We start from the raw sequence: 13907 nt of genomic DNA, 5'->3' as shown, positions 1-13907 counted from the left end.
AACAAATGTTCATTGGGTCCCTACTGTGTACCATGTGCCTAGAGCTGAGGACTCAAAGATGAACTAGACCATGTCTTTGCTTCTGGGAACTCAAATACACAGAGAGATATGCATATAAGTCATGAAATGTTATGCTCAAAGTGAAATGAAAGCTAAGACAGGAGGGAGAGATGACTTGTCGGAAGAAGTTAGGGAAGGAGTTAGTTCATTAATTTAAGCAGCATGGTATGATGGAAAGAACAGAGATCTGTGTTGAAATCTTGGATTCACAACACATTAACCCCTACTCTCTATGCCTCTGTTTGCCTGTCTGTAAAATGGGAATATTATCGTGTACCTCGAAAGGTCATGGTGAGATGTGAATAAGATCATGTTTGTGAAGAGTGTCTAGTACCACCTTGGGCTTGTACAGGTGCTCAACAAGTGTGAGCTCCTTCTGACCATAGCCCTGATCCTACCTTCCATATTCCTCACGGTGCCCTATACAAACCATGATCCTGTTGACTATCTGCTGTTTCGTTGATTGACATTATTATGGATATGGATGATGCCTGTCATATCAGGTAACAGGGCCACTGGGAACCAGGTTATTTTAATGATCCTAGAAGGGATCTATTCCTCTTTCTGAGAACCATGAATTTGGAATTTGACCAAGGGAATGAGACATGGGCAAGAGTCATACTTTTCCATCTCAGCAAGAAGAATCAGGGCTGTCAAGCCAGGAAGCGAAGAAGCCATAGCGTTCCTGGACCTACCACACCCCACTAATGAAGGCCAGGGCTTTCACGAGTCCAGCCCTTTGAAACCACACCATAAAGCTCTTACTTCCCTGATGCACAGCATGGAAGAGGAGTTCTGACTTAGCAAGAAGCCCAACTAAAGTCTTTTATGAGATGAGGGACTCTTCTGAGGAAACATAACAAGCCAAGGGGAAAGGCTTTTGACAACCCAATGAGTAAGAAAAAAGGGCTGTCTTCCACATCCACACCCTCTGCAGAGGGGCTATAAATGCTCCCAAGAGGAAGGAGACCCACAGCTCTGTGGCTTGGACAACTTGGACTCTGTCTTCAGCCGGTCACCTCACTCCCTCCATCACCATGCCTTACAGCTGCTCCCTGCCCAGCCTGAGCTGCAGGTCCAGTTGCTTCTCCCGGCCCTGCGTGCCCCCCAGCTGCCATGGCTCCACTCTGCCCGGGTTCTGCAACATCCCCGCCAACGTGGGCAACAGCGGCTGCTTCTGTGAGGGCTCCTTCAATGGCAACGAGAAGAAGACCATGCAGTTCCTGAACGGCCGGCTGGCCAACTACCAGGAGAAGGTGCGCCAGCTGGAGCGGGACAGTGCAGAGCTGGAGAGCCGCATCCGGGAGCGGAGCCAGCAACAAGATCCCCTTGTGTGCCCCGACTACCAGTCCCGCTTCCGGACCATCGAGGATCTCCAGCAGAAGTTGAGGGGGTGGGCACCTCACTACCTCCAGCAGGAAGTTGTAGGGAGGGAATTCGAGATATGATTAAGAAACAGTATAAGCTCTCGGTGTGATTGAAACACATGGGTTAAAGTCTTGCTTTTCCATTCTGTTTTCTTGAGGGCTGGTCTTATTCTAGTTCCAGGACTGTTAGATCTGAGTATTTGCATAGCGTTAGTCTGTGTGGAGGTAGCAGCACTTTGCATAAATAAACTGTAATTAAAAGCCGCCTCCGGGGCTTCCCTGGTGGCGCAGTGGTTGAGAGTCCGCCTGCCGATGCAGGGGACACGGGTTCGTGCCCCGGTCCGGGAAGATCCCACATGCCGCGGAGCGGCTGAACCCGTGAGCCATGGCCGCTGAGCCTGAGCGTCCGGAGCCTGTGCTCCGCAACGGGAGAGGCCACAACAGTGAGAGGCCCGCGTCCCGCAAAAAAAAAAAAAAGCTGCCTCCGAATGCTTCCGTGCATTTGCCAAGACTCTGGAACTATTACCCTGAGGTGAGAGAAGAGACTGAGCCCAAGAAGGAAGCTGAGAAAGTGAAATTTTTGTAAGAAATGGACCAATTTCTCTCTCTCTTACCTGGGCTTTTGACTGCTCTGACCTCTTGTTGCTGTCCTCTTCTGGGTACCTAATTATCTTAACTTCATCGTCTTGACCTAGCGGCTTCTGGGCTTCTCATGGTGCACAGTGTCCAGTGAGGGCATAGAAGAGTTGGCTGAAATGAGAAAGAGTGGAAGCTACCTAGAAGAACATAGGACCAACCCATCCAGGATGGATGGGGGGGCGTGGCTCCATCCATGACTCTGCCCCCTCCAATTGCTAGTTGACATATTTATCTTCTCCACTGAATTGGAAGTTTTTTGTGGGCAGGATCTAGTGCGTACTCATTTTTGTATCTTCAGCTCCTGCTACCATGCCAGACATACAGTAGGTTTTTAAAGAGAAATGTTATTTATTATTATTATCAGCTTCTCAGTATTGCTTATTAGGAAAGAAAAGGAAAAATTGTGTATCTATTGACACTTTTCTTGCATATGTCAGTGTTCTTTTTTTACCCCAAGTTTGATTTCTTAAATATTTATTGAGCAACTATTGCACATGGACAGCATTTAATAATCTTATATAAGATCCACTGTGATTTCTCATTCTGTTCCTTCCAAGTAAGTGAATTAGTAGGGATTGGCTAAAAATAACCAAGCTTATTCTAGAATGTTTTGGGTCTTCTAGATCCTGTGCAGCGGTCTGACAACGCCAGGCTGGTGGTGCGGACTGACAACGCCAAGCTGGCCTCAGATGACTTTAGGACCAAGTGAATGGGTAAGGGGGCTGTTGTCTTCCCTCTTTCCTCTCCTTCCCCTTAGCCTGTCGTCCTCTGTACCAACAAACATTGACAAAGTTTTCCCTAGACGGTTTCCCTAAGATCGACAGAGCCATTGCTAACCAGAGCTCAGAGAACCCTTCTCCAGAGTCAGACTCTGCCTGCTTTTCCTTTCCAGAGGACATCTCCGAATCCCATCCAGTGTAGAAGTCATGTTCCCCTGATGCTCCGCTATGCACAGAGTCCAATCAGGAGAATGGAGGAAGTGTTTTAATTTTGGAAATCTCATGGCTTATGCGCTTTTATCCCATTAAATCCACTGGCTCTTCATTTATTAAAAAATAATTACCAGTGCCTTTTCCTCCAGGAGCTTCGGTAGCGTGTTGAAAACCTATATGAATGAGATGGCTGTAAAAACCACAAGCCCCAACTCCCAGTTGTCTGACAAACCAAACCTGCCTCTGATGCTCCTGTATCACAGGTGTGAGACAGAGGTGTCCTTGAGGCAGCTGGTGGAGGCAGGTCTGAACAGTCTGAGCAGAATCCTGGATGAGCTGACCCTGTGCAAGTCTGACCTGGAGGCCCAGGTGGAGTCCCTGAAGGAGGAGCTGATCTGCCTCAAGTAGAACCATGAGCAGGTGAAGTTCTCCAACAGGATCAAACTCGCCAAAGCCTGTTTCCAGGTGCCAAGGGGTGTGGGAGAGACTCAACCAGCTGAGGAATCTGTTCTCCAAACGAAAAGGGATTTGTAGAGAATGAGTAATCTGTGATAGGAGACGAGGATTTTTCTGCCAGTGGCAGGAATGAGGGAGAAGGAAGTTGGCAAGCCCAGTAATGAGGAAAGGTCAACAGCCAGGCGGTGCCCACAGCCGCTTCCTCTCCCAGGCTGGAGCACACGGGGCTGCAGAGATCTTTTATTCCAATTCTCCGTTTAGTAACAGGAGAAGCCAGCAGGACCACCCTGCAGAGAGGGCTGAGCTGGAAACACAACCCAACTCTCCCTTTTCTGGTCTGGAGCTCTTTCTGCTGTTCAGTGTTGCCTGGAGGAAACACTATAAAGTGCTCACATCATTGCTAGATTAGTTGCACGATAAAGAAGACAGATATTTTGTGCAAACCTTCATTCCAGAACAACGTAAATGGTGATAGTTAACATTGAGTGCTTATTGTGTGCCAAACGCTGTGCTAAGTGCTTTAGAACTCCATCTTACAGATGAAGCACTTGAGGCTTCTAAAAGCTTCTAGAAGCTTTCTAGTAAGTGGTAGACAAGAGACCCAATTCAAATCTGTCTGACATCCACCTAAGCCCAAGCACTAAGCTATGTTGGGTGTGTGAAGAGATTAGCTGATAGTTACTTCCTTTATCAATAGCTAAACTAGTGAAGTCAACAAATCACCAGTTAAGTCTATTCTATCCCAGGATGGCAGATTTTGAAGTAAACATTCTTTGTTTCCTCTTTAGCTGCGCTCTATCCTTCTTATTACGCATGGCTAAGAATCAAACCATAGTCTATATGGTATACTGACAAGAACACTGGATTGGGTGTTTGGGCTCCAGAGTTTAAATCACGGTCTATTGCATCTCGGCTCTGAGTCCAAATCCCCGCACCTCTTTAAGTGAGGAGTGGTATACTGAGTACAAAGGTGGAAGGAGGTCATGGACTTGAAAGCACTCTGTAAAGTGAAATGTACAGGTTAGTCATTGAATACAGAAGCCAGTCAATGAGAGGATCAGAGAGAATCGAACTTTTGAAAGCTTAAGCACAGGTTGCATTGCACTCTCTCAGAGGAGAGCGCTAGGATCCTCTGTGATCCTTTGAATTGTCCCCTTCCTCCATCAGGAAGCCAACTCCCTGCAGAGACAGCTTGGAGACCGCCTCAATGAGGAGGGTTGACATGAGAGGAGGAACCATAGGGACTGGAATGTGATGGAGAGTCTTGGGGTGAGCGATGAAAGAAATATTGTCTATGGGGAAATGTGGGGAGACATGAGGGGAAGGGACGTGGGCCCACCTAGGTGGTCTGCCCCCTTTCTCCTCCTGGATGCACGTTTGAACCTCTTGTCTCTTATAGGCACCTGCATGAGCTCCCTTTTGAGGTTAGTTTTATGTGGGTGGCTCTGAGAAGGAGGCACTCACAGGATGGATTATCAAGAGGCTCAAGGGAGGGCCTTGAGCAGAAGCAAAGCTGGAAACACCCAGGACCTATACTCGGGTAAGAAGATGCAGGACATCCGCCCTGTGGGAATTGCTGTTCACTCTGGGAAGTCCCATAGCTGCTAAAACCCAGAAGTCTGGCTCCCTTGTCCTGGAGGGGGTGTTACCAGAATTCCTCTCAGGAGACTTCTTTTTTCATCCAGGTCCTTCACTATTTCTAGAAGCCCATATTGTGTGGTTTTGTGTATCAAGGTGGGATCCACTCTGAGGTCCTTGAATGCAAAACACTCTTGATGTTGAAAGAGGCTCAACCCCGACCTCTTCCTCAGGCCCCCATTCATTCCTCATCTGTCCGTTTCGAGGGCTGACCCCATGGCCATGCCTGGGGGGTGAGAGGGCCTTGATTACCCGACTCATGGAAGAGGAGACTGCCCAGAGACCAGGTGGTCTGGCTCCAGAGCGCCCATTGCCAGCTGCACTTCCAGCCCGTGGGTCTCGTGTCTCTGAGGGCCCAGCTGCTGATGTGGGTATTTGTACTCCCTTCTCAAATGTCCTCATCCGTGACCACATCTGGGCTTGTTCTATGTGCCAGACAGGGATACATAAGTATCACTATTTCCATTAAAATAAAGCTTCATTGATGGATAATCGACATAAGATAAACTGCACATATTTAAAGCATGCAGTTTGGGAAGTTTTGACAAATGTGTACCCTGGAGAACTATCACCACACATATCCACCATCCCCCCAGATTTCCTCGGGCTGCTTTATAATCCTCCCCCTGCCACACTGGCCCCTTCTCCATTTTACAGAAGGGCAAACTGAGTTTTCTGGGCGTCTGGAGCAAGAATACACACCGCCTGGCTCTTGCCTTTTTCCTACATATTGTGGCTCATAAGGCCAGCGAGGTGGCCAATGGCAGTAGTGTGGGGCTTCCAATGCTTGATAGGAGAGGAGTCGACATCTATTTACTACTTGTGGAAAGCAGTCAGCCTTGAGAGCAGGCTGTGGACATGGCAGGCATGCCGCCGCTGCTCGAAGGGACCGTCCCTACTTGTTCCCCTCCTTGTTCCGTTCCATGGGAGATAAACCACCAGAGCCCAGGGATCAGAAAGAATGTAAACTGAGACAAGCAAAGCTGTCTCCCCCCTGCACGCGCAGGTTACTTTTGATGATTCTGGGCTTATGGGTTTCCTCCCAGGGAAGTTAACCTTGAAGCCGAGACAGTCTCTAGATGATGTAAACCACCGTCTGGCAACCTTCCCTTTTCTAGTCTATATAATCTGCAACTGTAGCACAATAAAATTTGCCCTGCCAACCATCAGTTGTCTTGGTCCTTCTGACCCCATTCGTCGGTGCTACTTCTGACCCTGGGCGGTGAGATCCTTTTTCTCCGGCTGGTCCGTGGCAACTACTTACTGTGTTCTTTAAACCAAGGAGGGCAGTTTAAATTATGGCCATTCCGTAGATGGGGACCCGAGAGTAGATGCTTTAAGGAAACTTGGTCAAAACCTGCAGGTCAGTGGTGGAAGCAGGTTCTCCCCGTCCCCACCCCCCACCCCCAAATCTAGCTCTTCTCCCCTGTCCCAGCTTGGATTCGGTGTGGACGGCTTCACCTCCATCCATCCAACGGCGCTTTGACATTCTCTCTCCATTCATGCGGGAGCTGATACCATGGCTTTTCCTAGACGGACACTCACCTGTTCCACTGTACCAGGCCTCCCAGGTATGTGCATTTAAAGTCCCCCTGGAACCTGAGTCTTCCTTTCCTTGCAACAGAATGCCAGATAACACCTTGGAGGTGGTGGAGAGATTCTGGAGTTTGGAGATGGATAAAGTGGGGAAGAAGCTTCTTCCAGGCCAGGTATGTGCCTGTGGTCAGCCCAGAAGGTCATTTTCCTCTAGAATCCTTGGTGTAGCTGGAGGAGAGGCAGCAGGGTCGCTTCTTCTCCCTGTTCTGCCTTCTATTCCCTTTATCTTAAAACACACCAAAGGGGATGCTGTGGGACAGGCAACTTTTAAAAAAGCAACAGGATTCCTTTTCCAAATAAAAACGTAAAAGGAACAGAGTATATAAAAGGGCAATGGTTTACTAGTATATCTTTAATTTTAAGACATACTTACATTACTTAGAAATTCAACCAATGAGACCAATAAGATCGTTTGGATTCATTTGTTTGCTCAATGAATCTTTATTAAGCACTTACTCTGGGCCTGTTCTTGTTCTCAGCACCAGGGGTGTCTCAATGGAGTAGACAGGCAAGATCGGGCTCACCCAGAGTTCACAGAGCAGTGGAAGAGACAGGCAGTAAATAAGAGGGACTGAGTAAATCAATACAGCAGGAAGAGGATTTTAAACAGTGGTAAGCACTGAGAAGAGAGGAAAGTATGGTGGTTGATAGGGGTCTGGGCAATAGTCTTTACCATGGTCAGGTCTGGTCTTTCCAGGAGGTGGCATTTGATCTGAGACTGGAAAATGAGGAGAAACAGACCAGAGGGAAGGAGCATTCCAGACAGAGGGAACAGCACATCAAGGGAGGGAGCGAGCTTGGTGTCTTTGAAAGAGGAAGGAAGGCCAGTGATGGAGTGACAAGCCAGGGTGGAGTCATAGCACCCGGGGCTGGCAGTGGTCTCCCTGCTCTGGGGAGCATCTGATTGTTTTTTTTTTCAGTACGCAGGCCTCTCACTGTTGTGGCCTCTCCCGTTGCGGAGCACAGGCTCCGGACGCGCAGGCTCAGCGGCCACGGCTCACAGGCCCAGCTGCTCCGCGGCATGTGGGATCCTCCCGGACTGGGGCATGAACCTGCGTCCCCTGCATCGGCAGGCGGACTCTCAACCACTGCGCCACCAGGGAAGCCCGAGAAGTTTTTATGATAGTTGCTAATACTAAAATGAGCCTTTATCACTTTTATAGGACAATGGAAGAATCCAAGTCGAGTGTGAAAGGTAAAAAAAATTCTTGCATTGTTTGAATCTACTTTTTTAAAAGAAATCAGCACATTTATCCATTCTGCAGTACTCATAACCCCTCGTGTACTCCTGAATGTTCTGTGTTCAACTTTCATTTTCTTCCCAAATTGCCAGGAATATTGAATTAACAAATTACATAAGACAGAACAAAGTGAGCTCTCAACATTGTCCTAAGGGATATATATAAAAGCTCTTTGCAAGCAGTAAAGTAGATAAAAATGATCATTAATATTACTATATCTCTATCAAGTTATGGGATCTGTTGACCAAACCCCTAGAAAATTAAGAGGAAATGATTTCACATAATTCCCCAAACTATATTCTCTTGAACACCAGTGTCCCATGAGATTTTAATTGTGTATTATAGAAGATGTGTCCTATGGCCCGATATGGCTGGGAATACTGTGTACTGTTATCCTCTTTGTGAAAAATCAGGCTGTATTTCAGTATTAAAGATGGAACAAATACTGCTGCAGGGAAGAAAAGGAAAGAGAAAGAAACCACAGCAAAAATTTTACTTTGTTTAACCCAGTGTTCCCAAATACCTTTGATCTGGGAACCCTATTTTCTCAGATTACCTTGAACATCTCACAGAAAAGTTCTAAGAAACCACATTTTGGGACAGGTGGTTTATGATAAAAATGTTTATGATAAAAATGTTCTAAGGCATTAGAGGTTCAGGGACTCAGAGTCCAAGCAACTATCACAGAACAGCTGGTCTCATTGCCATCCCTCTGCAAGATCCCAACAGATGGTCCTTCAGCCTCTCTTTGGCCATGTCCAGGGATGGGGAACCCATTACTGGAGGGGGTGGTCCAATCTACTATTGGAGAGGTTTGACTTTAACAAAGTTCTCCCTGGATCTCTATTAATGGTTTCAAGTCTTCCCTTTGGTCTAGAATCGGTTTATTGATGTATCAACAAAGCACTTATTCAAATAAATCATATCTTTGAAAACTGAGACCATGATAAACATTCCTGGCTTCTCACCCATCCTTCATGAGGCATGCTTTCTAGATCTTAAAGTGAGGTCCCCAGAATGGCATTTAGTGCTCTATAAGCTCATAGGATCTGTGGTGCAAGTGTTCAAAGCCCACATAAGCAGAAAGGCCCCCTCCAGCACTTGTGGTCAGAGACTAGATTCTGTATCAGGAACACCTAGGATGAAGGTCTTGACTGCTAGAAGGTGACACTGTTCAGACACCGTCATTTCCTGGAGGGTAGGAGGAAAAATCTTCCTGGTAAGATCCCTTTTCACTCCAGCAGAGCCCACCATATGGCTCAGTGATCATTCTGGAAGGCACAGAGAGCCTTTGGGTACTGAGAACAGGGAACTGAAAAGGTGTACAGTTCAGATGGTGGGGAGAGCGTGGCAGTGACCTGTTTGTTCCTCTTTTCTTTTTTCATCTGCAGCTCCAAAGATCAAGGTCATCATACAGGAGAGCATCAATGGAAGAATAATTCTTTCTCAAGTGAATGAGATCTAAAAGTACGCGTGAGGCCAATAAAAGTTTCTGCCTATTGTAAAAACTATTTTCCCCCAATGGAAAGTCCTTGCCCAGACACAAATGGGTGAATTCTAAGAGGTACCCTTGGAGTTATCAAACTTAGAATCTTTTTTTTTCTCTGTAACAATCTCACCAGATGTTCCAAAATGATCTTAATATACGGCTGCACTTTTTCAATCAGAGCATGAGCTTAAAGCTCTACTTTCCTAATACAATCGTCAGATTCCCATTATTTTGCATCTGTTTTGTAGCCAATAAAACTCCACATCAGCTGAATCATGTCTTTTATTTTATATCGTAAGGCAAGACAAGACCTCAAGGTCTCATCTTGACGGATTCTCAGAGCATTCATGGTCCACAAAAGGGCCAGAGGGAAGTTAATGCTTTGAATGTGTTTGCAGCAACCAAACACTGGGTGGAATTGTCACCTGCAGCCATGCAACCTAGGGACAAGATGTGGCTCGTAAAGTTCTCCAGATCTCCAGACTTCTGCCTGCAGGAAAGGTGGGGTGGAGATAGAGAAAGGGACACCCAGAAAGGCCTCACTGAGAATACGAGATGCCCAAGAGCTATTCTATCTCACAGATAGATAGATAAATAAATAAATAAACATAAATAACCTTCAGGGCCTAAAAGAAAGTTAAAGCTAGAAAAGGAAATTCAGGAAAAAAAAAAAAAAAAAGATCCTCCTTACAGATAGATACTAAGACCCTAAAAGGGGGAGCAACTCATCTAAGATCTGAATTGCAAGCATTAGGATCCATCGTATTATGTTGAGGTATAGTAGGGACTAAAACACAGAGACTATGCACCTCTGTCCTCTGAAGAAGATGCCTTTTTCTCAGATTGTAGCCATGTAAGCCGTTGTTCCAAGGCTGGTACAGAGGAGTAATGCTGGAGGAAAGGAAGACAGAAATCCGCATATTCACTAAGACATCATCAGAATGTTGTACATGGAATGATAGGATATTAACAATTTAATGGCCCATAGGCACAGGCTAGTCAAACTCTCCCACTTTACAAATAAACTGAGGCCCAGAACAATAAAGGCATTGACCCAAACAGTCACTGGATTATCACATCTGGGTCTAGATATGGGACTCTTGACTCCATTTCCAGTTGTTAACCTAAAAGTGGTGTCATTTAGTTCCATGGTCATCTAACACATTGGCAATGCCTCAGATATTTTTTGCCTCTATGTTTGAATACTCTCTTGGAAAGGATTGCTTCCAAGATATTTTTTGGCAATGCCCTGAATATTTTTTGTCTCTGTGTTTGAATACTCTCTTGGAAAGGATTGCTTTTGATATTTTCTGAACTGGCCATGTGTTAAAACTGGATTAGTCTTCCCTTTAAGGGAATAATTGGTGTTTCTGATTCTCAGTGCATAAAGAATACAAAACCAACCCCTAACAATCTGAAATTAGGCAAAAGGAACCCATGTTAGTCACATCATTGCAAAAATGTATTACTGGTTTAAGTGAAATACATTAATTCTATATTAACATATGCAAATAAGAGGCTCCTTAGAGAAAATATCTCTAAGCCAAGTGACTAAAATATCAGAAACACCTAAGTAAATTTTTCCTTAATGACATATCAGAGTGTTTTAGTATTTCCCAAATGCACATTTTATATTTCTCTAATAGTTAATTAGGCATCATGCATAAGTTCAAATCAAAAAATAGTAGCATTAGAAGAAAACATAGCAAGCAACTGATTGAATCCACTTGTTTAAGAGATGAGGGAGGTAAAGTCCAGAAAGGTTAGCCAAGCTCTCCTAGGACTCAGATCTCATTCCTGCCTACATATAGCACCTCTGACATATGGAAACATCAGAACTGAAGAAAGCATCACATAATTTTAAAAATTCATAGCAAATGCATGAATTATTGAAAAGCCAAAATAACTTAAGGTATTAGCTCTTATGCTGGAAACTATTTGTCAAAATGCCAATAACTGCAAGAAAAAAGTAAGCCCAAGATAGGTATTAGAGGTTGAATTTTTTTGATTTCTTTACAGATAGTCTTAAATAAATTATTTAACAGAGACTACTTGTAGCATGGAGTTTTTTTAAGCTTACATTGTGTTACATGATATACCATACCATTTCTCTGGGAAAAAAATAACATAATTCCAAAATTACCTTTTATGGACAATAAGCAACCTTGTACTATAGTTACATATACCCCTATCTAGTCTTTCACCCTAGAAAATGGATACTAAATAGTGGTATTATTTTCTGAGTATTCAGTAGAGATTGGTGGCCCCAATGAAACCATACCCTCTAGGACTCATGCCTTTCTGTAGTTTCTCCCATATTTACTTTGTCCTGGGCCATGTGACTTGATTTGGTCAATGGAACGTCAGCAAGCATGACAAAGCTTACCCTACTGGACTGCTCCCTCTAGGAAGCCAGCTACCACGGAAGAAGTCCATTTACCCTGAGACTACCAGGCTGTGAGTAAGTCTAAGCTAGCCTCCTGAGAGGACAAATGAAGGAAAACTGAGGAACCAAACGAACAGCCATAACTGAAGCTCCAGACGTATAACTCAGATCAAGCCTTTCCAGCTAGTTCCCAGCCATTCAGGCCAACCAAGCTGAAGGCCCAGATATCGTGGAGCGGAGATAGGCCATTCCATTACTCTAAGTCTGAAATTCTGGCCCACGGAATTATGAACAGATAAAATGGCTGTTGCCACTTACCCCAGTAAGTGTTGGGATAGTTTGTCGTGCAGTGGTGGATAAGCAAAGCAAAGTATTGATATTTAAAATAGAAGAGTCTGTTATTTGCTCAGTGACGATAGCTGATTTAAAGCTAGTCCATTAGCATTCCACTCAACTTTCCACCAAGATTTTTAGTCATTTTAACATTGAAATGGATCTCTGCAAAAGTGCTGGTCCAATAACCATAGGTGAAGCACCAAAGCTTCCAAGAAAAAAAGCCAAGGTCTTCCCTCCTCAGAGATGGCAGAGAGCAAAGCCATTGCTCATGTATGTTCACAGCTCTCCTCTGTGTCTCTTCACAAATGGGGACCAAGTATAAGTCCAGCCCAGAGAAGAGGGTATCCCCTGCTCTTCACTACATGTTGGGATGCCCCAAGTAAATTCTTCTCCTTCTTACCTTTAGGGTTTCTATTCTTTTTGACTCTCTGTTTACATTCCTCATTCCAGGGACATTAACAACTTCTCTATAAACACTTATGCTTACAATAAGTATCGAACAGATCAAGAGTTTCACTGAAAGGTGATCTGTTTTCAGTGTAGGTAAGCAACGTCCTCCTTCACCAAGAAACTATAAGGCCTGTACAGATTAAGATGATCATGATTTTCAGGCAGTTATAATGTTTAAGTCTTTAAGTCATCAAGACCCTTGAATATTGTCCATTCATTCTAGGCATGTTTTTTCACAACACTGTACATTGAATACTATACTCTCATACAGCCTTTAATCAATAAATACTTGTAAGGTTTTTGGTAGATAGATAGATAGATAGACAGATAGATAGATATAGACAGACACATATATACCTTGAAGTGTTTTGTTGGTTATTTGTGTACCATAACGATATTGGTTCTCTGACTTACTAGACGCCTGAGATCATTCCCGTGTGTGACTCATTCCCCATCTCATTTACTCTATTACAACAGCTACATGTCACCATATTTCTGAAGAGGATTAGAGGGTTTCTAAAATATATTTGCAGTGAGGTCAGGCATAAAGGAAAAGAAGAAAATGCCTCTGACATACTTCATGATCTGATGACCTAACCACACTTAGGAGTTTTCCTAAAGAATTTTGTGTGTTTGTATTTGCGTGTGTGTGTATGTATGTGTTAGTCATACCAGTACACGGATTGTCCTACTCACCAAAACTTCTCTTTGAAATTTAAATTAGGAGCCATCTAAAAAATTGAGTCATCTAATAAAAACTACTAATTGGTAAAGTACGTATACACAACACTCAGGTATGTAACATACATACACACATATACTCAAAGAAATTTTAACGATAACAACTCTTCCTGACTGAGCTTTGCACCCATAATCTCATTTTACACTTATCACAACCCAGCAAGGTATTATTATCTTTATTTTAGAGTTGAGGAAACTGGGGCTCAAATGGAGTGAATTAATTGGTCATATAGCTAAAAATGATGGAACCATTATTCGTACCCAGTGTTCTTTCTACGGTGTCACACAAAGTCAAAAATGCTTGCTAAAGAGTTATGTAAAACCGAAACACAGGCAACATGTTTTGATGAACTCTTGCCGATGGTTTTTGTCTAAGGTGAGAGTCCAGGGATGAGAAATCTGAATGGGCACGGTACTAAAGTAATATACAGGAGTCAGAAATATATACCCAGGACTAGGGAGGGACAAAGTTTTATGACCATTACCCACACCTTGAAGCATCCAATCCTCTGTGCACAGAGGTGTTCTCTTAACTCGCCTAAAACTCTACCACTCAACACCAGAGAGGAGCTTAGC

General features: G+C 44.4%; 1 pseudogene; it reads left to right on the top strand.

Moving 5' to 3' along the window:
• Positions 1 to 1097: 1097 nt before the first annotated feature.
• The window catches only part of LOC116746185, a 28852-nt pseudogene continuing 16042 nt past the window's right edge, over positions 1098 to 13907 (top strand).

This window comes from Phocoena sinus, chromosome 20 (genome assembly GCF_008692025.1).
Source record: "Phocoena sinus isolate mPhoSin1 chromosome 20, mPhoSin1.pri, whole genome shotgun sequence".
Taxonomy (NCBI): Eukaryota; Metazoa; Chordata; class Mammalia; order Artiodactyla; family Phocoenidae; genus Phocoena; species Phocoena sinus.
The sequence above is the reverse complement of the archived record's forward strand: the minus strand, read 5'-3'. Positions and strand labels throughout refer to the sequence as shown.